The sequence below is a fragment of the Pygocentrus nattereri genome, chromosome 30 (genome assembly GCF_015220715.1).
Source record: "Pygocentrus nattereri isolate fPygNat1 chromosome 30, fPygNat1.pri, whole genome shotgun sequence".
NCBI classification, from domain to species: domain Eukaryota; kingdom Metazoa; phylum Chordata; class Actinopteri; order Characiformes; family Serrasalmidae; genus Pygocentrus; species Pygocentrus nattereri.
Window position 1 is genome coordinate 18,292,258 of NC_051240.1, and position 22,400 is coordinate 18,314,657.

The 22,400-nt window shown below is 43.0% G+C and overlaps 1 protein-coding gene across 1 annotated transcript in view; it reads right to left on the bottom strand.

The window, feature by feature from the left end:
- tmem198b (transmembrane protein 198b) overlaps positions 1-18,979 on the bottom strand; it is a 43,940-nt gene extending 24,961 nt beyond the window's left edge. The window contains exon 1 of the mRNA XM_017715199.2: positions 18,526-18,979. The gene's annotated coding sequence lies outside the window, so the exon portion shown is untranslated. The remainder of the gene's footprint in view (positions 1-18,525) is intronic.
- Positions 18,980-22,400: the final 3,421 nt, after the last annotated feature.

The window sequence follows — 22,400 nt, forward strand, 5'->3', positions numbered from 1 at the left end:
GCTACCAATCCTAATTAGTATTAGCGGTGGATGACTGGTGCCAGACAGACACAGAGATCCAGAGCCGCCTGCTCCACCCCCAGCAAGCTGGTCCCCTCCCACCCAGCAGTGGACGTCTGTCTGTGGGTTCCTCTCACTCACGACGCCGTTACTCATCCAGACTCAACAAGAACAAACTATGAGCTAAGCCACCTACAGTACAGACCTCGTGTGTGCTTCTGCGTTATGGCCTGAACTGACAAGAACCGTGTGAAAGTGCGTATGACGCGCAGCGTCGTGTCTGGAAGGCCGTCAGCTCCTGACTAATTTGGCTGACAGTGTGTACGTGGGGCGTTTGTCACAGTACATGGGTTTCAGCCCAATATGTCACCTCAGTACATGAGCACACTGTGTCCTACTGTTCAGATCCTCACTCTTTCTTTTTGCTTTGTATCTATTTATCCATCGAAGCACAATATTCCAATTTCAATTAACTTACCAACTGCATCAAAATTGATTTTTTTTTCGGTGAGACTCTCTCCCAGACCAGCTTTGGCATCATTTCGCAGGTGCCCAGTGTGACTGCAGCTTAAACCAGTCCACATTTACAGTCCACAACAGACTATAGAAAAATCAGGAAGCACCTTATTAACATGCATGTAAAATGTCAGGTAAGCTTATCAGGAAGACTGGCTCTGTTGTAGTAGTCAAGCTGGACGCTCAACATACCGTTAGCCATCCTGGACAATACCTCACACCCTCTGCATGCTACACTGGATAAACAGAGAAGCACATTCATTACAGCTGTGCGGTGTGAAAGAGCGCCGTGTGAGGTCTTTCTTACCCACTGATTTAAGCCTTTACAACGAGTCTGCAGAGAGGGTACTGATCTCCTGCTGTCTCAACTGAGCTGAACCACATCACTGTATCTCCTCTCCTGTTAACACACTGTGCTTTACATCACAACTGCTACTGAAATGCCTCTCACTGTGCACTTTAGACTGAAACTCTGAGTTATGTCTATACTCATTGTGTTTTTAGACCAATACAACAAATCTGTCTTACATGCTATGTAAACATGCAAATAGAGATACTTTATTTCTACTCTCTTATACTTTAACTTCTGCTTAATTTTTATTTCTGCCTAACTTATGTCTATTTTTTGCATAGTATATGTAAGTTTATGTGCAATTATATGTTTTGCTACTGTAACACTGCAATTACCCTTCGGTATCTGTCTGTCTGTGTATCTGTATGTCTGCCTGTCTGCCTATCTATCTGTGTCTCTCTGTCTGTGTGTATCTGTGTGTGTGTGCATGTCTGTCTGTCTGTGTGTCTGTCTGTCTGTGTGTCCCTCTGTCTGTCTGTGTGTCTGTGTCCCTCTGTCTGTCTGTGTCCCTCTGTCTGTCTGTGTCTCATTGGCTCACACATTCACAAGTTTCTCTCTACTTTAGACAACATTTCAGCCAGAGGAAAAAAAAAAAAGAACAAAACAATTAAAATTAAAGTTTTAAATGCAGTAAACAAATAAAATATTTTGCTTGCAACCTTACATGTGTGATTTTGCCACACACAGTGTTGGGTTACAGAGCAAAATGTGTAAAATCTGTAACAAAATCATGGCACTTCACTGACGTTCCAGTCCAACTCATCCTTTCAGGAAAGGGAGAGTGCCAAAACATGGGTACTACCCCAAGTGGAGGGACACTTTAACTCTTTAACACTGACCCTGGAGCTAGTCATGGGAAAGGCTCACGAACACGACCTCGAGGCAGAAATCAGAAAAGGTAAACAGCGGAAATTACTGTAAAGGAGTTCTCTTTTCAGGAGCATCAGATCTGATGCTGGTGTTTAAAGGAAAGAGGCAAAAGCAGAAATAGCTCATTTAGTTTGTCAGCTGCTCTAGCCAAAACTGTAGTTACACATCACATTGCTTTACTACAACTTTGGCTGAATTAGCTATTAAGCTAGCTTAATATAGACGAGAAAGATCTAAAGAGACTGTAATTCCCTACTTAAGATCAGAGACTCAACTCAGAGCCACACCCCAGACTTGAGAGCTGACTCGCACTTTGAGGCTCGACTTGTAGTCCAGAGGTGCAGAGACTTGAGACTCAACTTGGAGACTCAAATGAAGTGACTTATGAACGCCTGTTTCAATAGAATTTCTATAAGAATAAACAAGACTAAACAATCCGTGTCCTCTATTTATTCTCCTCCTAGACAAAATATTACATAAACAGTATTTTACACCGACTTTCAGTTGTTCTAAGAGCATAACATGAGTATGCTACCTAAGAAGGTGGACTTGCAACAATTATTTTCATTCAGATGATCCACCTGAAAGCGGACATATTTTGTCAGATAAAAAGAAGTAGCACTGGGTGGGATATTGGTGGGGTGACAAATGTAAAGTGACCACCTCATCACTTTCTCATTCTTTATTGATAGATTTTGCTTCCATCCCTTCTTTTGATCCCATTTTGTCTCCTGCTACTTTTCTCAAATTTGATTTCAGACACTGATCGCAAGTCTCAGTGGTGGTAAGTGGTGAGACACTAGTGAGTATATATTTGTGACGTTTTTATTACAAGTAATTGGTCCATATTAAAATTTGGTCAACTGTGAATTATCAAAATATGATTGTGAGTTGTGTCACATTTCTTAAACTCAAAAGGCCTTTAATAACAAACCTTAATTTAATAACCAATAAAATTCTCACAAATGAGTGACCTCCTCAGATTAGAGGTGTCTGTTCATTACAGTACAAAACAAGCAACTTAAAACCAACTGTAGTAGGACGCTGTTAGAAATGAAGGTTCTGTTCGGGTACACTTTCCATTCATCAAGGTACAAACTATGCAAATGTTCCCTCAAAAGATACAACAGAGGTTTTAAGGTCTGATTGTGGAGCTTAAATCAGTTTTTCCAGGTGCAAAGTTGGTATTTGTACCTTTTCATAACCGAATGCTTTAAAACAGAGCAGTAGAGTAAAAGCCTGGAGGCGAGGCTGGGAGTGTGGAGTCAGTCCAGCTTAGAACACATCATTTCAGTGGATTATGGTTCAGTTATGTTCCCTGACTAAAGGTATTGAGATGAAGCCTTGAGGGTCCCACCTCAGTGACAGGTTAGGGCCTTCATTTCTGAGAGTGTAAAAGCTGAAGCTGTTGCTACAATATTATCTATTACAGTAGCCCTGTCATCCAAATACAGAATTTAAATGGCTTTTAAAGCAACACCTTCAGCAGAATATGCTACACAGAACTTAGAAGAAACCTATGGATAAATCAACGAGCAAAGGACTAACAAATACAGCAGCAAAGTGGAGCACTACAGTTCCCCTCGACAGCCTCCACTGAAACAAGAATCCACACCTCGCAAGAACGAGAACGAGAGTGAGACGTTACAATAATAGAGTTACAACCACTGACTGCATATATGATATAAATACTCCTTGCTTGGAACATGTAGCCGCTGTTACTCTCACTCAACTTTGGTTATGAAAATTGAAATCAGGAGTTTTGTACTGCATTAAACAGTCCCATGAAACTGAGCAATATACAGATAAACCTGTGGCAATACAGCTGTGCAACACCAGCCCAATGAGCCCAGGCAAAATAATGCTGAATATCGTTTCCCTTTCTAAAAGGCGTCTTACTCTGCATCTTATTTATCTGAATTTTCTGTTCCAACTTAAACGAAGCAGAAATTAATTTGGCAGGTGTTCATGTGCCAGAATGCAACTGCTGCACAATTTAAGGTAGAACAGGAATCCTTCAGTTTCACCAAATTTCTTAAGAAATTTGTCTCATGCGTGTCCCATATGCTCGCGCATCTGAATGTCCGACAATGCAGAAAACATTCCAATCATTCAGGCTTCAATACCAGCTGGTCCACAGCTCTGAGACAGCGGCCTTTTCTGAGGTGACCGATTCAGGCGGCTTCTAAACCACAAAGATGCTTTACCCCATTCTTTCATGTCTGCTGCTCTTAAAAAGTGGACAACAGAGGCAACAGACGACCGCGGGAGGTGATCGAGGGTCTGCCGCGTTTTCATTTTTCATTTAAAACGTAACTGAATCCACGACTCAGCCACTCAGCTAAACAGAATAACATGAGTGCAGTTTCAATTCTTCCATCCATCCATCATCATTGACCGCTAGTCCAAACAGGGTCGCGGTAGCAGTTGAGAGAGCAGAGAATGCCAGATGACCCTGTCCCCCGCAACTTCCTCCAGCTCATTCCCGGGGACCCCAAGCCGCTCCCAGGCCAACTTGGAGACATAATCCCTCCAGTGGGTCCTAGGGTGACCCCGGGGTCTTGTCCCGGTAGGCCGTGCCTGGAACACCCCCACTGGGAGGCGTCCAGGGGGGCATCCGGATCAGATGCCTGAACCACCTCAGCTGGCTCCTCTCAATGCGGAGGAGTAGCGGCTCTACTCTGAGATCCTCCCAGATGACCGTGTGTAGCCCGCCACCCGACGAAGAAAGCTCATTTCCGCCGCTTGTATTTGCGATCTCGTTCTTTCGGTCATTACCCACAGGTCATGACCACAGGTGAGGGTTGGGATGTAGACTGACCGGTAAACAGAGAGCTTCGCCTTTTGGCTCAACTCCCTCTTCGCCACTACATTCCGGTACAGTGACCGCATTACTGCTGCCGCCTGTTCCAGCCTGCGGCCGATCTCACGATCCCTCTTCCCATCACTCATGAACAAGACCCCAAGGTACTTAAACTCCTCCACCTGGGGCAGGTTTCAATTCTTTGTACATTCTATTATCTGTGCTTTTTTATGGAATACAGGTTTAACGGTTATGACAAAACGAACACCTGAGGAACAATTTCAACCGGTATCCTGCCCACTACTACCTAAACACCACGTGTCAAACACAAGGCCCCTGGTTCATCCTAAGATGCACTACAGTTCCCAGCATGCAATGCAACAGTGTGCATTCTGACTCCCCAACAACAATCTCTTTATTTAGAATGATTATATATTTTTATATATTATATATTTTCAATGCCTATTCTGCTGTTGCAGTTCTGGCTTATTTTGCCCGTTCAAGTCATAGCAAAATGAAATAAACACACATCTGGCCCACAGATCTGCTGAGGTTTCTTTTGATACGGTTCTTTTAGTGGTTGAGGTCGACACCCCTGACTTAAACAGCTGATTTCATTTGACAACTGATATCTCGGCCTGGCTTCCTCAATTCCAAGCAGATTTTGAAAAATAACTGCAGTGAACACAGTGAACAGATCTCCCCTTATTTTAGATGAATCGGAATGTTCTTTCCTGCCCAAATATCACACTAGTCCCAAAATAGCCTGGCATGCTGTGATGATGCTAGTGCCTTCCTCTATCCGACTGTGACTGGGATAATACTCTATGCCCAGTCTGGAACTACAAAAAATTCCAGTCCAGAAAACGTGGTCCTGCGCATTAGTAGGCGTGTGTGGGCAAACCTGACATACTGCCAAGCGGAAGAATCCTGGGTGGCGAGGAGGTGGGAGGAACGAGTGACTGGAACACTTGCAGGAGAGGATAAAAACGGAAGGGGGACTGAGAAAACGAATGAATGAATGAAAGGCGAGAGAACGAGAGGGAGAAAGTCAGTACGGCAGTGCAGGGAGAATGAACAGGCGCGGGAATGAGAGGGAATTTTTAAAGTGGTAAAGAAATGAATGGTGGGCAGGAGGCCAGAGGGAGATGAACAGAGAGAAAGACGAAAGGGGGAACAGAGAGAGGGGCGTTAGCTTACATAACCGCTTCAGAATGTATCATCACTCGGTGTTCCCATGCTGCTCCCTCGGATAACGCAGGGGCAACCACAACCTCAAGGCCTGTGCAGAGACAACCACCCATTTTAGACATGAACATCGACGTCTTCGGGCTCTCGTCAAATCATTAGGAACAGCTTCGAGTCTTGTGGACAGCACTAGCCACTGGTACACTGTGGTTGCTCTGAAATTCGCTCCCTCACCATGATTGACAGCTGTAAGCTGATCCACCCATCAAAGCAGACATAAACTGTCCAGAGACGACCTTACGATGACTCTCTAAGGGGTCGTCAAGGTGTCAGTGATGATGTCTCTCTCACCACTGTGTCCACTCACATTGCTGTACGGATGGTCATGTGCCTCTTAAGCACAGACATCAAATCAATATGAAATAAACAGAACAGATGAGTGAGCGCAATAACACTGGAAATATGTGAAATACTTCATTAATGTGATGCTGCAAAGCCAACAAACATCAACAAAATCCAATTCCTGTTCTTTACTACATCTGCATGGTCATCAGTACTACCTGTACATCATCAGTCTGCTCCAGGGGCCGGCAACACAAATCTAAAGAAGAGGCATTTTGTCCTTTCAACAAAAATCAAACCACCTTGAGAGCCACAACATTTTATGTCCATTGTACCATCTTGGCTGTTATTGTGTCTCAGTATGAGCCAATGCACTAGAATAGGCTCAAACATGATATAAACAAAAATGCAGACTTTGCTCCGCTTTAAGGTTTAGTTCACCTACAGCTGCTTTTCTCATATCTCTGGCAGGAAACTTCAGCACAAAAGTGGAAGAGATTCTGGTGAAATTTCTCTCAACGTATGATCTGAAGATCTGAGTCTGAAGTCGCTTCTCAAAATGTAACTGTGGCATCATTTAACTCTACATTGGCTACATTAACTCCAGCAATTAAGATCGTTTCTTGTTAAACGGCGTCGAACGAGCAGCAGAGATTTATTTCACTGCAAAGGAGGATTCTCTTATTTTTTACCTGCAAATCTAATTCTGCTGTGGAGCCGCAGTAAAAGAGCCGCATGTGGCTCCAGGGCCGTTTCCAGCCCTTGGTCTCCCACAGTTCAATATTTAATATTATTAAATTAATATGAAAATATGAGTTTGTACTAAATTAGAAGACATAAAATAGCATAACAGATATTTCACTGTATCACTACTTCACAGTTGAAAATAACAAGGTACAGTCATATACAAAAGTCAGTAAACCCACTTATTAAATTACATATTGTTTTTATATTTAACATGAAAATAAGTTACCACAATCTCTACAGCGGACATATACATATATATTTGTGTAGTTTGTGTTTATTTGCAGAGAAAAGTGTTAATGTTTAAATAAACAAAATGTACAGAATATTAATTAATAATGATTTTTTATATTCATGATGTAATTGATGATATTAACGAGTCTCTGCAGCGGCTGTGAAGATGTCAAGGAAAAATATGGACCCAAGAAATTCTTGTTACTGTTTATTGTTTTTATGTTTATTTGAATTATGAATACGACTTTATTCTAATGTATATTGTGATGAACTCACTGCTGAGAAAAACTGGTTAAAAATTTGCTTAGATGCCTAAAACTTTCTAACAGTACTGTGTATTTATATATATGATTTTCCTAAAAATGATGTATTTACTTATTTTCACTTAGAAAAACAATAAAACATGTAATTTGACCAAAAGTACCACACGTTCTGCTCACAATTATAAGTCCAGATGCCCATGTTGAGGCTTAGTCCTTCAAGGGTTAAAGTTCTGGCCACCAAATCTGTGGTAATAAGATGTTACACCTCATACTGGCATAAGGTACAGTTGGCTTTTGCTGTTGTTGAAGCAGCAACAATACGGGATTAACGTGCTCTGTGAAATTCTTGTGTTTGCCTGCATTTTTTCTAAACACCGGAATTTATTTTCTGATAAAATATTGTTCCTATCAATATCACTCAGCTTAGTGTGATGTCTGATGCTTTGAATGAACAGAAATGATACAGAAATCACAGAAAAATTACTGAATAATCAAACCACTGTACGCAGCTGGTGCAGGTGAGGTGATTGATATGCAGGGTGGGAATTCCTCCTGACGCAACTTAAACCACAAAGAGGCTTTTCTCAGATTACTACAGATTTCACAAAGAGGCTGAGCTCCAGCCACGAGCTGAGCAGCGCTAATAGCTGCCTCAGACAACCAGACACAAACGCACTCAAACGATTAACACAATGCATTTACTCAGACCTCAGACATCAACACAACTAGTAATTCTAGGCAGCAGCCAAAGTTTATGTCTATATTACTCCTGATTAGTGATGCATGGAAGTAAAAGATTCTTGTAACCAAAATTCGGGACACAATGGGCCGAAAAACGGGTAAAAAAATCTGTCGGCATAAAATAAGATTACTAAAATTGGTACAGTATGCGCCGTGGAACGCAGCACCCATGACAACCGTGAACAGTTATTTAAGCTATACTTTGCATTTTCACACTTCTGCGCCCTTTCTGCTCCTGCTGCGTTCCTGTATCCTGTATTTCCAGTGGGATATCATGTTTAAATGCCGAAAGTTCTTGGGTGTCGAAGCTCTTGATACTCAACAGGAAAAGAGCTTGTCTAACGCCGGTCACAAAAACCGCAAGACAATTCCACATATTTCACTCTGCTCAGTTTGAACGCACTGACAAATGGGGATGAGTGATGACTACTTGTCCTTTTAATTACCATTAAAATCTTTTAAACAGTCTTAGACTTTGTGGTAAGCTTGTTTAATCTTTTCCCAACATTCCTGGGTGTTTTTCTCGCTATTACTGAGCAATTTGTGATGAAAAGTGCAGCCCTACTCTTTATGATGATGTATTTTTCTAGAGAATACAGGCATACCTGGCTACTGATTCATCCTGAATCCCTGAGGTCGGGTAGTTTTATTATAAGAAAGAAAAAGTAGAAAGAAAGTTGCAATTAGCTCTTTAGTTCTGGCAGTTTCATTCATTAAGGAAGCAAAAAGCAGTGTGGCTACCACTGGAATACAGTGTGTGAATACAAATGGTTTACATGATTTCAGCATTTTAGCACTGCTGCCTCAGCGGTGGTGCAACATTACGCCAACAAGTGTGTGTGTGTGTGTGTGTGTGTGTGTGTTTCAGTTAATGAGATTCTGCAGTATCTGTGGCTTGTGTTGAGGGTAGCAGAGGAGTGGATTAATGGCATTATGATCTAACTCTGTCTCTTTCCCCACTTACACATACTCACTCACTCTCTCTAACACACATACAACCTTATAATGCTATCTTTAGAAGGCTTTTACTGGACGTGTAACTGGAACCAATATCATTTTTAATTTCAATGGATACTTTATACGCTGCATTTGGAGCGTATGGATCCATTACCACAGACAGAATCTGATTTCTAATCGTGCACAACAGAAAACCTGCTAACTTGCCATTTCACATTTACATCTTTATCACTGGCACCCAAGAAATTGTGAAATACAAAGGCTCTGCTGTTTTGACAAGCGATTCTACGGGCTGCCGTGATGAACCTGCATGGGTATGTGTACAGCTTAGGACTTCTCAATAAGCTAACGCTAGCTTCTAGTGCTAACAAAGATATTAAAACAAATAGCTTAAGCCTCACACACACAAACAAAGGTTTACCGACTCAGAGAGAGAACTTGAAACGAGGAGAATTTGAACTCTGCCATGTATTTCGGGTTTCTCAAACACTAGAGGGCGCTCCCGAGTGAGTGCAAAATGAATGGGTTGATATGGAGCTTTTGAGCAAAATCATTGTTTACAGAACCCCAATTACAATGAAGTTGGGACGTTGTGTAAAACAAATAACTGAATACGATGATTTGCAAATCCTTTTCAACCTATATTCATTTGAATACACTACAAAGACGAGATATTTAATATTCAAACAGATAAACTTTGTTGTTTGAGTGAATATTTTGCAAAAAACAAAGTTTATCCATATGAACATTATTGGAATTGGGGTTGTACATACTTAAATATTTTAAAAGGAATGCAATCATTTCCTGAACAGCACAAAACACTAACACCACTGTTATATTTTAAGAGCTTTTATACTCGAGTTATAAGAGTTTAAAACGGCAACTCATGTATGTTCCTGACACCAGTGAGCACAAACAGCCAACGAGCTGCTCCTCTCGCCCATCAAGCAGTAAAGCCCACCTCCTGCTGCCCAAAACTTGTTTGCTGTAGAAAAAAGGAAAAATGCAGGTGAGATTTCTGAGAAATACATCCTTCTATTTTCTAAAATGAAAGGAAAGTTCTGGGTGATTAGAAACAATTTTAAGTTTTCATTTTCAGCTGTTGAGCCCCATTCACTCCCATTCATTGAGGACCCCCTTAAGGCGCCCTCTGCTGATTAGCAGTCCTGTTTTTGATATAACAGGGGAAATAGGAAGTGGCCAGGCTCCTCATAAACCAGCTCTGCCTCAGACTGGAATCTGTACCCTCTAAACTTTAGTATCCTCTGAATTCGAGTCTGTATTCTCTAATTTGTGTCAGTGGGGCTTCAGTGAGCCGGAATGGCTGTGTGTAAAGTTGCTTTGACCTTGTTAAGCTAACTCCAGCTGCTCATGTTAACAAGGATTTTGAAGCAAAAATAGCTTAAGCTAACAGCTCCACACACAAAACATGGATTTATCAGCTCAGATTTGTCTTTATTTTCTAAACTTGTGTCAGTGGAACTTCAGTGAGCTGGATGAACCAGTGCTGTTGTGCTACCTGCTACTAAAACAGCACTACATCACATTTGACAGCTTACTGAAATTCCACATCTATCTAATATGACACCACTGTATTAAACAGCAATTTCATCTATTTTGGTGCTTACTGCTTACTGTCCTGTGTCACTGCTGGACTGAGAACAGTCCACCAACCAAAAATATCCAGCCGACAGCGTCCTGCGACCACTGATGAAGGACTAGAGGATGACCAACACAAACTGTGCAGCAGCAGATGAGCTGTCGTCTCTGACTTTACATCTACAAGGTGGACCGACAAGGTAGGAGTGTCTAATAGAGTGGACAGTGAGTGGACACAGTGTTTAAAAACTCCAGCAGCACTGCTGTGTCTGATCCACTCGTACCAGCACAACACACCACCACACCACGTCAGTGTTACTGCAGTGCTGAGAATGATCCACCACCCAAATAGTACCTGCTCTGTGAGGGTCCATGGGGGTCCTGACCACTGAAGAACAGGGTAACAGAGTATCAGAGAAACAGATGGACTACAGTCTGTAACTGTAGAACTACAGAGAGCAGCTATACAGTCAGTGGAGCTGATAAGATGGACAATGAGCGTAGAAACAAGGAGGTGGTCATCATGTTATGCCTGATTGGTGCATATAATCATAATAAGCCATCTAAGAGGAGTTATCTATTTAAAAACATGTTTTTGAGTGCAGGGTGTTTTTATGTGTTTTTGAATAAAAAGCACACACTATTAAAAAAGTGCTTCTTCTCGTGGGAAAATGCCCCCACACCCCACATGATTACTCTCTCTCTCTCTCTCTCTCTCTCTCATAAACACAGACAGTCTTTCTTTCCCTCAAGCTTATATGCTCTCTCTCTCTCTCTCTCTCTCCTTCTATCAGCTCTGTGGCACCTTCCATTTCTCTCGTTCCCAAGCTCATTTGGTCTGTTTCGGGTTTAGCCGCCGGAGCTCTTGGGCCATTATTATGTAACAGAGATCATTTCACATTGCAAAAGCTTCTGGTATTCTGTTCAACGCACCCTCCTAACACTTCCAAACCTCCGCACACAAGCACTTGCACCCCCACACACGCACACACATTCCTAAACAATCTACACAATCTTTTTGCCGCAAGACCACTGAGTAACAGCGCGGCAGAGGAGGGAGATGAAGATTAGATGTTCTTTCACACAGCGTGATCGTGACCTCATATAAATGCTAAAGTCAGTCTCCGGAGCGCCGTGTGAGGACCTGAGGGATTACAGGGATCATCAAATTTATTTCTGTAATTACCCCTGTGATTAGGCCTGCGGCCAGATAAAAAGGCTTTTATGATGATTGTCAGAGGGGCGTATGTATATCATCTACCTGAATACAAGCCGATCGCAAGCGGCGGGGCCGAGCAGAAAGAGCCCCCCCGCTCTGCTGGAATCATGATAGGGACAGATCTTCTGTAGAGTAAAGCTGTGGGTCCTCACTGATGTCACGGATATTTGTGACCAATACCAACTTAAAAAGGTTCATGCTGGCCGATATAATTACACATGGTCAATAATTACAAAAGACGCCGTTTCAGTCATGTGACCTTTTCGATCACTGGCCATTAGTTCACAATTATTGCATAACCGCCTGATCGCAGTTAAATTAGATAATCACAATCATTTAACCTGACCGCAATTATTTTCCACAGTCATTAGATTCTAATTTGTTGGTTAAGTTATTAGCTAATAGAGCAGATTTTAGCATGGATGTGTGTAGAACGAGTGCTTTTTGCTCAAATTTTAAAGCCTCGAAAGAAAAATATAAGCTGTGGTTGACCCAGTGGAACTGGAGCCAAGTGCTATTCATAGTACAGTGCAGTGTCTTCTCTGTGTGCCAATTTGGCTGCTTAGACTTGCACTTTATTAGCTACACAGCACAAAGAAGACAGACAATTAAATTGTTAATTGCAATTATTTATATAACATTTCATCATCAGATGAACTTTTACGACTGTGAAAGACCAAATGGCCATATGGATGCTATAAAAGTAAAAATACTCAGGCTAAAATCCACACAAGGGATCCCACAAGACCAAAATCGCATCAAAATTGCTATTAAAAAACAAAACTGTTTCAGTTCTGAAAGCTGATTGGCTGAGCCCTGTTTGAAGCTATTGTAAAATGCTTGATGCACACACGTATAAGTTCTGTATTAATGGAACAAGACATTAAAAACTGTTCCTTCTACAGACCACAGAACAAAGTACTAATGGTGGGTTTAGACAAGAGTGTGATTATTAAGTAAATGGCCTAAAACTGTAATAAATATACAGTACTGGGCGAAAGTTTTAGGCATCTAAGCAATTTTTTAGCTCAGCAGTGAGTTTATCACAATATACATTAGAATAAAGTCGTATTCATAATTCAGATAAACAGAAAAACAATAAAAAGTAACAAGAATTTCTCGGGTCCATATTTTTCCTGGACACCTTCACAGCCGCCACAGAGACTCGTTAATATCATCAATTACATCATGAGCTCAATTTACTGAGCACTGATTGGTCAAACCAGGAGCTGCTTTTTAACTACATATAATACTGGACTTCCTCGAGGAGAGGCTTGGAGATGGGTAAACAAACAGACTAATATCCAGAAAATCACTCTAATATATATATATATATATATATATATATATATATATATATATATATATATATATATATATATATATATATATTACACTCGTCAGCCACTTTATTAGGTATCACATCTGCTCGTTAACACAAATAGCTAATCAGCCAATCACACGGCCGCAACTCACTGCATTTAGGCATGTAGAGGTGGTCAAGACACCTTGCTGAAGTGCAGACCGAGCATCTGACTGACTTCCTCACACTGGGGCATTTCTCTCTGAGAACATGGATGAGATTTGAGAGAGTTATGGATGAGAAATGAGAGTTATTTGGCTTATCGCTCGTGGATGTTTGCTTTCCACATGGTACGCTGTTGTTGTGCTAACGCTCTCTTAAAAACCGGTCCCGATTGTCACGTTTAGCCACGTGATTCATCTTTTAGCACGTCTGTCTAATGGAACCGCTTTTCTGTTGCGCCTTCATGAGCACAATTCATAAACCCACCTCAACATGAATGAAAAACCCACCTATTCTAATAGGAATGGCTGTTTACTGAAAACGAACAGAAGTGAGACTGACGTTTTTCTAACCGATGGCATTGTTCAATGGCAGCTGTTTATTTGTCGCTTAAGGGTTAACTGGTTTGCATCCCCTGTCGACACACTGGATGTCAATGGAGTGTGTAGTAAATATATAAACACAACGTTTACAGACATATGCATATTTAGAGCAAAATCAATTGCCGCACTGTGGTAAAAGCCTAAATGCTACTACAAGTTTGCTGTATGTTTATGCGAACTGACTGCGCGGATCAGTATGATTGGCTTTGATACACTGAAGTAATTAACATTGATTGCTCACACTGATTGGCTTATACAGGAATACAGTAAAACTTTTAGTTGTGGTTTTTTGTGTCTGCCATACACCAAAATGGACAGCAATTAGTGGGCATTTTAATTTTGCCAATCCCAAAAATTTCCATGTCAAAAATGTTGAAAAAACACACACACACACACACTTTCTAAGCTGATTCTCCCTCAGGGTTGAGGGAGCCTATCTCAACGGTCACCAGGAGGAAGGTAGGATACACCCTGGACAGGTCGCCAGTCCATCACAGGGCAGACAGACATACACACACAATCGCACACACCTAGGGGCAGTGTAGCATGTCCAATTGGCCTGACTGCATGTCTTTGGACTGTGGGGGGAATCCCACGCAGACACAAGGAGAACTCCACACAGAGAGGACCCTGGTCGCCCGGCCGGGGAACTGAACCCTGGGCCTTCTTGCTGTGAGGTAACAGCGCTACCCACCGCGCCACCGTGCGCCACAATAAGGCTATTTTCTGCAAGCACTGATGGACTTGCAGAAGATGCATGTGTAATGCTTGAAAGACGCTCCAAGCTTTTTTTTTTGAACCTGTAACTAATATTTCTGCATAGATTTGACCTTTTTTAGTGACAGAGCTGCTGCGGCTGTTTTCCTTCTGACCGAAACGCAAGTCAGGCTACCACTCATACTCGGTCAGTGACGTATCTAGGACTTCCCAAAGACCTGGAGTGACGCACTTGCTCACAAAATTGGTTCCAACCACTGTAAATCAAAATGGGACTGCTTGACTTCAGTGTTAGTTCCGAATCATGTTAGTGGTTAATCTGACACATTAGGCCTTCAGCTCACATCACAGAAATCATCAGGGCTTCTCTGAAAGCCAAGAAGCCATTAGGTTTCCTCACTTCTAGTAATCAGTGATGTCCAAAAGAGTGCCTCTGAAGCACTGAATGAAATTGCTGTAAAAAAAAAAATTCTTATTGTAAAACGTCTTCACCCAAAGGCTCCCAGCTCCACTATACTTGACCTTCTGTAAAATACTGTGACTCACATTCAACCAGGATCCATCGCAGATCAACCTGCCACGTGAATGGAAATGAATGAGGGATGTTCACCCCCATTCTGTTAAAAAAGAACACACTCAATACCGCTTCAGAGTCAATAAGCCAGCAGGACTCTGCATGTGTGCGAATCATCTAAAGGCCAAGAGAGCCTGCCAAGAAAAGCATGACTAGATCAGAATGCTCAATTTGAGCCAATGGAAAAAATATCTCTTACTTTTTTTTTAGAAGCTTCTATCCATCTGTGCAGTTTTGGCCCGTGTCTTATGTGGCCATCACTAAAGGTAATTTATATACACTGGTCAGGCCTAACATTATGACCACCTCCTTGTTTCTACCCTCATTGTCCAGTTTATCAGCTCCACTTACTGTATAGCTGCACTCTGTAGTTCTACAGTTACAGACTGTAGTCCATCTGTTTCTCTGTTACTTTGCTAGCCCCATTTTACCCTGTTCTTCAGTGGTCAGGACCCCCATGGACCCTCACAGAGCAGGTGTGTTAGTGTGTGTTGCGCTGGTCTGAGTGGATCAGACACAGCTGTGGTGCTGGAGTTTTTAAACACCTCAGTGTCGCTGCTGGTCTGAGAATTGTCCACCAACCAAAAATATCCAGCCAACAGTGTCCTGTGGGCAGCGTCCTGTGGGCAGCGTCCTGTGGGCAGCGTCCTGTGACCGCTGATGAAGTGCTAGAGGATGACCAACACAAACTGTGCGGCAGCAGATGAGCCATCATCTGTGACTTTACAATGAGGGTAGAAACAAGGAGGTGCTCATAATGTAATGCCCATCATGTTGCAGGTGTGAAGGATCCATTTGAAAAGGGTGTCTGTATCAAAACGAATGACCCAATAAAGACCGGGGCGCCAATGAAGACGGGGCCAACCCTGGCCCCGGTGTGTTTGCACCCCTAAAGGTTACACCACTGAATTTGAGAATGGGTATTAGAATTGGACTGAATGTCCAGCATTACATCATATTCATACACCTTCACCAGCAAAATACTCTGTCACTGATTTGAGTTGCCTGTTATAACTAACACCTTGAGGTTTTGTACAGTCTGTAACTGTAGAACTACAAAGTGCAGCTATACAGTAAGTGGAGCTGATTAAATGGACACTGAGCGTAGAAACAAAGAGGTGGTCATGATGTTATTCCTGATCGGTGTATATTGACCTTTGAAGGGAATCAGTGTCAGAACCAGTAATAAAAAAATTTGATCATCCTGATAAGCACATGTTTTTGTGACCACTGCCTCAGTCTGTATTCTGGTGTGACCCCTTATCTCAGACTCTTTACTGGCCACATGAATCGATGGAGATTAATAACTTACCAGAACCAATCATGACACCTGACAATCGGCCAAAGCTTGATCAATATGTTTCAAGAGCCTTGTCAACCCCAACTACGGGCACGGTTTGCAGACCAAAGTGACTTGTAAAAGTGAGCTGTGATCGGGCGGACTGAGTCAGATGGCAGCTGGGCTAATTGTCATGAGGCGTGGGTCCCCAGTCATGACTAATCAACTCAGACTGTACATGTGAGCCGGCATGCAGCACGATCTTTGGGTTCTGCCTGGGGACTGGATCAGCACTGTGTCCTGGCTGCTCCACTGCTGCCACGGCGGTCGATGGGCGACATGTGCTAACAGCAACTGCCCGTCACGGGCACAGAGCCTGGATGGAGACCAAACACCAATGCCGCGTGAACGAACGCAGGCATGCGCGCGAGATAACAACCAGACAGCCCACCAGCTGCCCTCTGCCTGACCAACACACAGAAATACATTACACAGCCACATACAAACTCCACCATGATCAGAGTCAAGCGTCACTCCTAATGTTACTGTGCTGTGAGTTAGCACTTCAAATCAGATGTCATGAATAAGAGACAGAGTGAGGGAAAGAAAGAGAGCGAGCGAGAGACCCAAGGCACCAGCCCGCTGTGTCAACAACGAGACGACTTCTAGCCGTTTGTTCTGGGTTGTTTTCATGGCTCTCTCCGCCTGCATGTTTCAACACGCTTCACGAACAGACAGGGTGTCTCCTGGAATCAGATGGAATGATGGGAATGAGGCAGGAAACTGATAAGAATGTGCAGAATGAACTTGAGCAGTGATGTGAATAGGATCTTATCCCCAATACATGGGCGCACCGCGATATACAGAAGGTTTGAGGAATATCACACAGAGAGGAGTCCAATGATAAACCACCCATAAGCCCAGCCAAAGCCTGGGGCTACTTACAGCACCACATCGCCCAGTTTCATGAAATATACAGCACGCTCTTGGGCAGGCGAATAAAACGGATGGCGAATCTGTCACGACTATGAAGTGAAGGGAACTGTATGAACCATATAACAAAATCACATTAATCACATCGTAAACCCTCCACGTCCATCTACTCACACGAGAGGCCGTGAAGGCTGCCGTGGCCTGTCTAGCAACACCCATGCAGAAGTGGAGTCTGACACTTTTTTACCAAACAGACGGGCTTTTCCCAGCAAGGCCGAGACGTAAACAAAGCCATTCGGAGCGGTCTGGTGTGAAACGCTCCGGTCGAGAGAAACTTACAGGGTCAGAACTGTTCACAGGAACCAGATGTCCACCTCTCAAAGCTCCCTCACAGAAAGTTACCGCATGGTATTACATGGAATTTAAGTGGTACTTTTTTTATCCCACAAATGGGGAAATTCCACCTCCGCATTTAACCCATCCGTGAAGTGAACACACACACACTAGGGGGCAGTGAGCACACTTGGCCAGAGCAGTGGGCAGCCCTATCCCCGGCGCCCGGGGAGCAGTTGGGGGTTAGGTGTCTTGCTCAAGGACACCTCAGTCACGGCCTGTTGGCACTGGGGATCGAACCGGCAACCTTCCGGTCACAGGGCCAGTTCCCTAACCTCCAGACTCACTCCATGAATTCACTCCATGATGTCTGAGACGCTCCTGTGTGACAAAGTTTTGTCGTAAATGTATTTTTAGTCGATTTATTTTAATGCACTCATCTCAGAGGGACACATACAGGGAGTTGCGAGGCGAAACAGTCCCCAAACAAAAGTTCATTTTTCAGCTTCATGCCTGTTTTACCATGATGAACATTACATATAAAACTCAGAGGATATGAAGGCTCACTGGTGGCTTTGGATAGTAAATATAATGGCTATATTTGTGTTGTAGACATGGCAACCCCAGGTTCCTATCACCACCACTGTAAAGACTCCCTACAATGAACAAACCACTCTTAATGACCCTGTTTACATCTCAAAGATACAGAAATTTGGAAAAATGATGGAATTCCCCTTTAAGACCACACAGAGTCGACATATGAGCCAAGTGGGCCGGGACATCCACTTACAGTGTTTGCTGTGCAGCTGATTTGGGACATAATCTACACGTTTTCAGTGACACCCTCGGCTTTGAGGTCAACAGTCTGAGCGCGTCTCCTGCCCGCATGCTGCCTGCCGTCTCCTTTCCCGTGAACAAAGAGAGGAGAGGGATATGGATGTGGACTCACTCACCCTGGTAGCAGAGAACGAGCATCCTGCGCTTGTCAGCGCTCGGGCTGGGTCCTTCGTTCCGGCTCTGGGCAGCAAACAACCGCATCTCTGGAGATCTGGCAACCTGCTCTCTGGGAAAACCGCCTCAGCTCTCCATACTTGTTCCAAACGACGAACGAAAAACACCTAATCAGCGATGCTCAGGCACCCGCGGTCTCACCGGGTTAGGTCTCACTGCTCCGGTGACTGTGCGGCGCCTGAAAAGCTCGAGCACTGGAGATCTTAGAACCGCCTTCTTCCCGCTTTCAGCGCCTTACGAGTAACTACATGGCAGGCTTGTGTTGGAGAAACAGCTAAATGGCCAAAGCGGACAGTAACAGTGAGCGCTGAATGGTCTTCTCCACGCATGACTATGGCCATGACCTCACTAGATTTGGGGCGTACCATTTCTCGCGAGCAGGCGGGGTGGGAAAAAGATGTAGGACACTCGATGGTGCGTTAGGTTGCCGCTGTAGTGATGGGGAGATTCGTTTTGCCGAACCGACTCTTTCGAACTAACCCGCAGGGAAGGGGACGTCGATTCAGATCAGCGAACCGACTCTTTCGAACGGAGCTGTAGTGATGGGAAGTTCGAGTCAGATCAGCGAACCGACTCTTTCGAACTGTCCGTTTCAACACGTCGAACGTTCGACGAAACGATTCACTGCTTCAAGTCTCTCTTATTCTAATGTCGTTCATGTAGAGATTCGGTTTAGCGAGTCCTTCTGATGCTGTTGCTTCTGTTCACCAATAGAGTGAATCTCAACGCACACATAAGAGACTCCTCGCAGACTGGCATACAGACTCCTCGCAGACTGGCAAACAGACTCCTCGCAGACTGGCAAACAGACTCCTTGCAGACTGGCATACAGACTCCTCGCAGACTGGCAAACAGACTCCTCGCAGACTGGCATACAGACTCCTTGCAGACTGGCAAACAGACTCCTCACAGACTGGCACTACATATTTGAACGTTTCTCAGTATCTTCAGTTATTCTTTGTCATATCAAGAACTGACCTGTCATACTGACCCTCTTTCATAGCCCTGATTCTAACTAATGACACACAAATGTTCAAAGGCCGTGTGGCTTCTGAGGAAATTTGTATTTTTTATGAATTTTGCACACTTGTGGAAGCTTAAATTACAGCTCTCTGAACAGTTAATAACACCATATAAGCAGAATGTAGTCTTTAAAAAAGGTGTATTTTTTTAACAACATTACAAAGTGTAATTTGTTGTTTAACTTATTGTTTAACGTAATATTCTGGCATAAACGTAGCAGAATTTGTATAAAACAGTGCATTTAGGCGAATGCCCTTTTATTAAACTTGCATATCGCTGCTGGTGAAAGAAAACCTTCTATCTCCATTTTTGCTGATTTTCAGGTTTTGACATTTACTGCATTTGGCAGACGCTCTTATCCAGAGCGACTTACAATTTGATCACTTTTACACAGGCAGGTGAAGGCGGTGTTAGGAGTCTTGCCCAACCGCTACATAATTCAAAAATGCCTGTTGTCCTTTACATTCTGTGTAAATTTCATGATGAATAGATCAAAAGAAACGGCCCAGAATGACTTGGAAAAACGTGTGGTCCCACTGACTTACATTAAAAGTAAAGTACGTTTTTATCTTCTCCTGTGAAGTTACTATTTTGGAGATAAGAGGTTTTGTTCATACAGCAGCGATATGCTGTTTTTCTGATCATTTTAGTCCACAATTTCTATTTTTGCTGAGTTTTACATATTGGGGGAAAATTGCACTGGCCACATTTTTTTTTTAATGTCAGCGCATATAAAGTCAAATGTGACTTGGTTTCTCTGTAGAGGATGCGTTGATGTATTTTCAGGAGTGCTGAAACTTTTGCGTATGACTGTATGTACATATAACACTTTGGTATAACACAGTTTGGACGAGGCAAGTGAATTTGACCCATTTCCTAAGCTGAAAGACCAAGAAGAGAGCGGTGGGATCTGGACTGAACAGTGTGGAAGTTCCAGTTAAACCTACACAGTGCCAATCAAACCAGTGAAAAAATAACACTTAAACAAAAAGCTAATTTACATGGCTGGATTAATCCAGTCTCTGCCTTTAGCATCCCTGTCAAGAGCTTACAGCGGAAATATTTAACGAGATCTAATGCAGCACACGTCCTTAATGTTATCCTTAAAAGGGTTCACTTACCTGCCCTGTACAACAGATGAGTTCCGCTCCTTGGTTCTCATATTATCTACATCTTCAGCCTTTCTGTCCTTTCAGCACCTTAGGCTGACAAAAGATCATGCTATGTATGTAGATCCCATTCTTAATCCATAGGGTTTAATATGATGTCGGCCCACCCTTTGCAGCTATAACAGCTTCAACTCTTCTGGGAAGGCTTTCCACAAGGGTTAGGAGTGTGTTTATGGGAATTTTTGACCGTTCTTCCAGAAGCTCATTTGTGAGGTCAGACACTGATGTTGGACGAGAAGGCCTGGCTCACAGTCTCCGCTCTAATTCATCCCAAAGGTGTTCTATGGGGTTGAGGTCAGGACTCTGTGCAGGCCAGTCAAGTTCTTCCACACCAAACTGGCTCATCCGTGTCTTTATGGACCTGCTTTGTGCACTGGTGCGCAGTCATGTTGGAGCAGGAAGGGGCCGTCCCCAAACTGTTCCCACAAAGTTGGGAGCATGAAATTGTCCAAAATCTCTTGGTGCTGAAGCTTTAAGAGTTCCTTTCACTGGAACTAAGGGGCCGAGCCCAACTCCTGAAAAACACCCCCACACCATGATCCCCCCTCCACCAAACTTTACACTGCAGTCAGACAAGTACCGTCTCCTGGCAACCGCCAAACCCAGATTTCCATCGGATTTCCAGATGGAGAAGCGTGATTGGTCACTCCAGAGAACACGTCTCCACTGCTCTAGAGTCCAGTGGCGGCGCTTTACACCACTGCATTACACGCTTTGCATTGCGCTTGGTGATGTAAGGCTTGGATGCAGCTGCTCGGCCATGAAAACCCATTCCATGAAGCTCTCTACGCTGTTCTTGAGCTGATCTGAAGGCCACATGAAGTTTGGAGGTCTGTAGTGATTGAATTCACTATTTACTTTGTTTAGCAGTTTTTGTTTTGGCTTATCAAACCCCAGAAAAACAAAATATCATGTATTGCGTTGTGTATCGTGAAAATGTCTTTAAGTATCGTGATACTATATTTTTGGCATATTGCCCACCCCTACATATCACAGTACTTTGACACACAGATGCAACACACTAGAAGTGCCACATTTAATAACTGCCAACAAAATCTCTGGGCACAATGATTAGACATTTCACTCACTGCATACAGACACCACTCGATATGGTCCATTTGTAATGAAACATACAGTTGGTTGATGCACTTTAAGCACTGACGATATCTTCCATATGTTCAGAAAAGCATATTGTTTAAAAAAGACCAGCCAAATGCCTCTACAAGACAAAACAAATTCATGTTTTACCATCATTCGCACGATGTTTGGTCCCAACAAAGAGAAAATACATGACCATATACAACTGCAGGTGAGTCATTCTATGGAAACATTCTAGTTTGCGTTCCTAGAGTTACAAAATATTTATATATTAAAATAAAACAGTAAGTTATTTGAACAATTACACCTTCTTGAGCCTCAGTCTATCAATACTGTGTTTTAAATCAATTACATAGAATTCCAAGCACCACCGTAGCGCTCGTCCTCACAGTCATGTGTAAAGGGTGAGGCTATATTTTGAGGTAAAAATGTTTTTTCTATCATTTTAACTACAATAATCTATAAATGGCTATGAAATATACAATTTAAATGACATAAAGACACAAATGCCAAATAAATATATAATA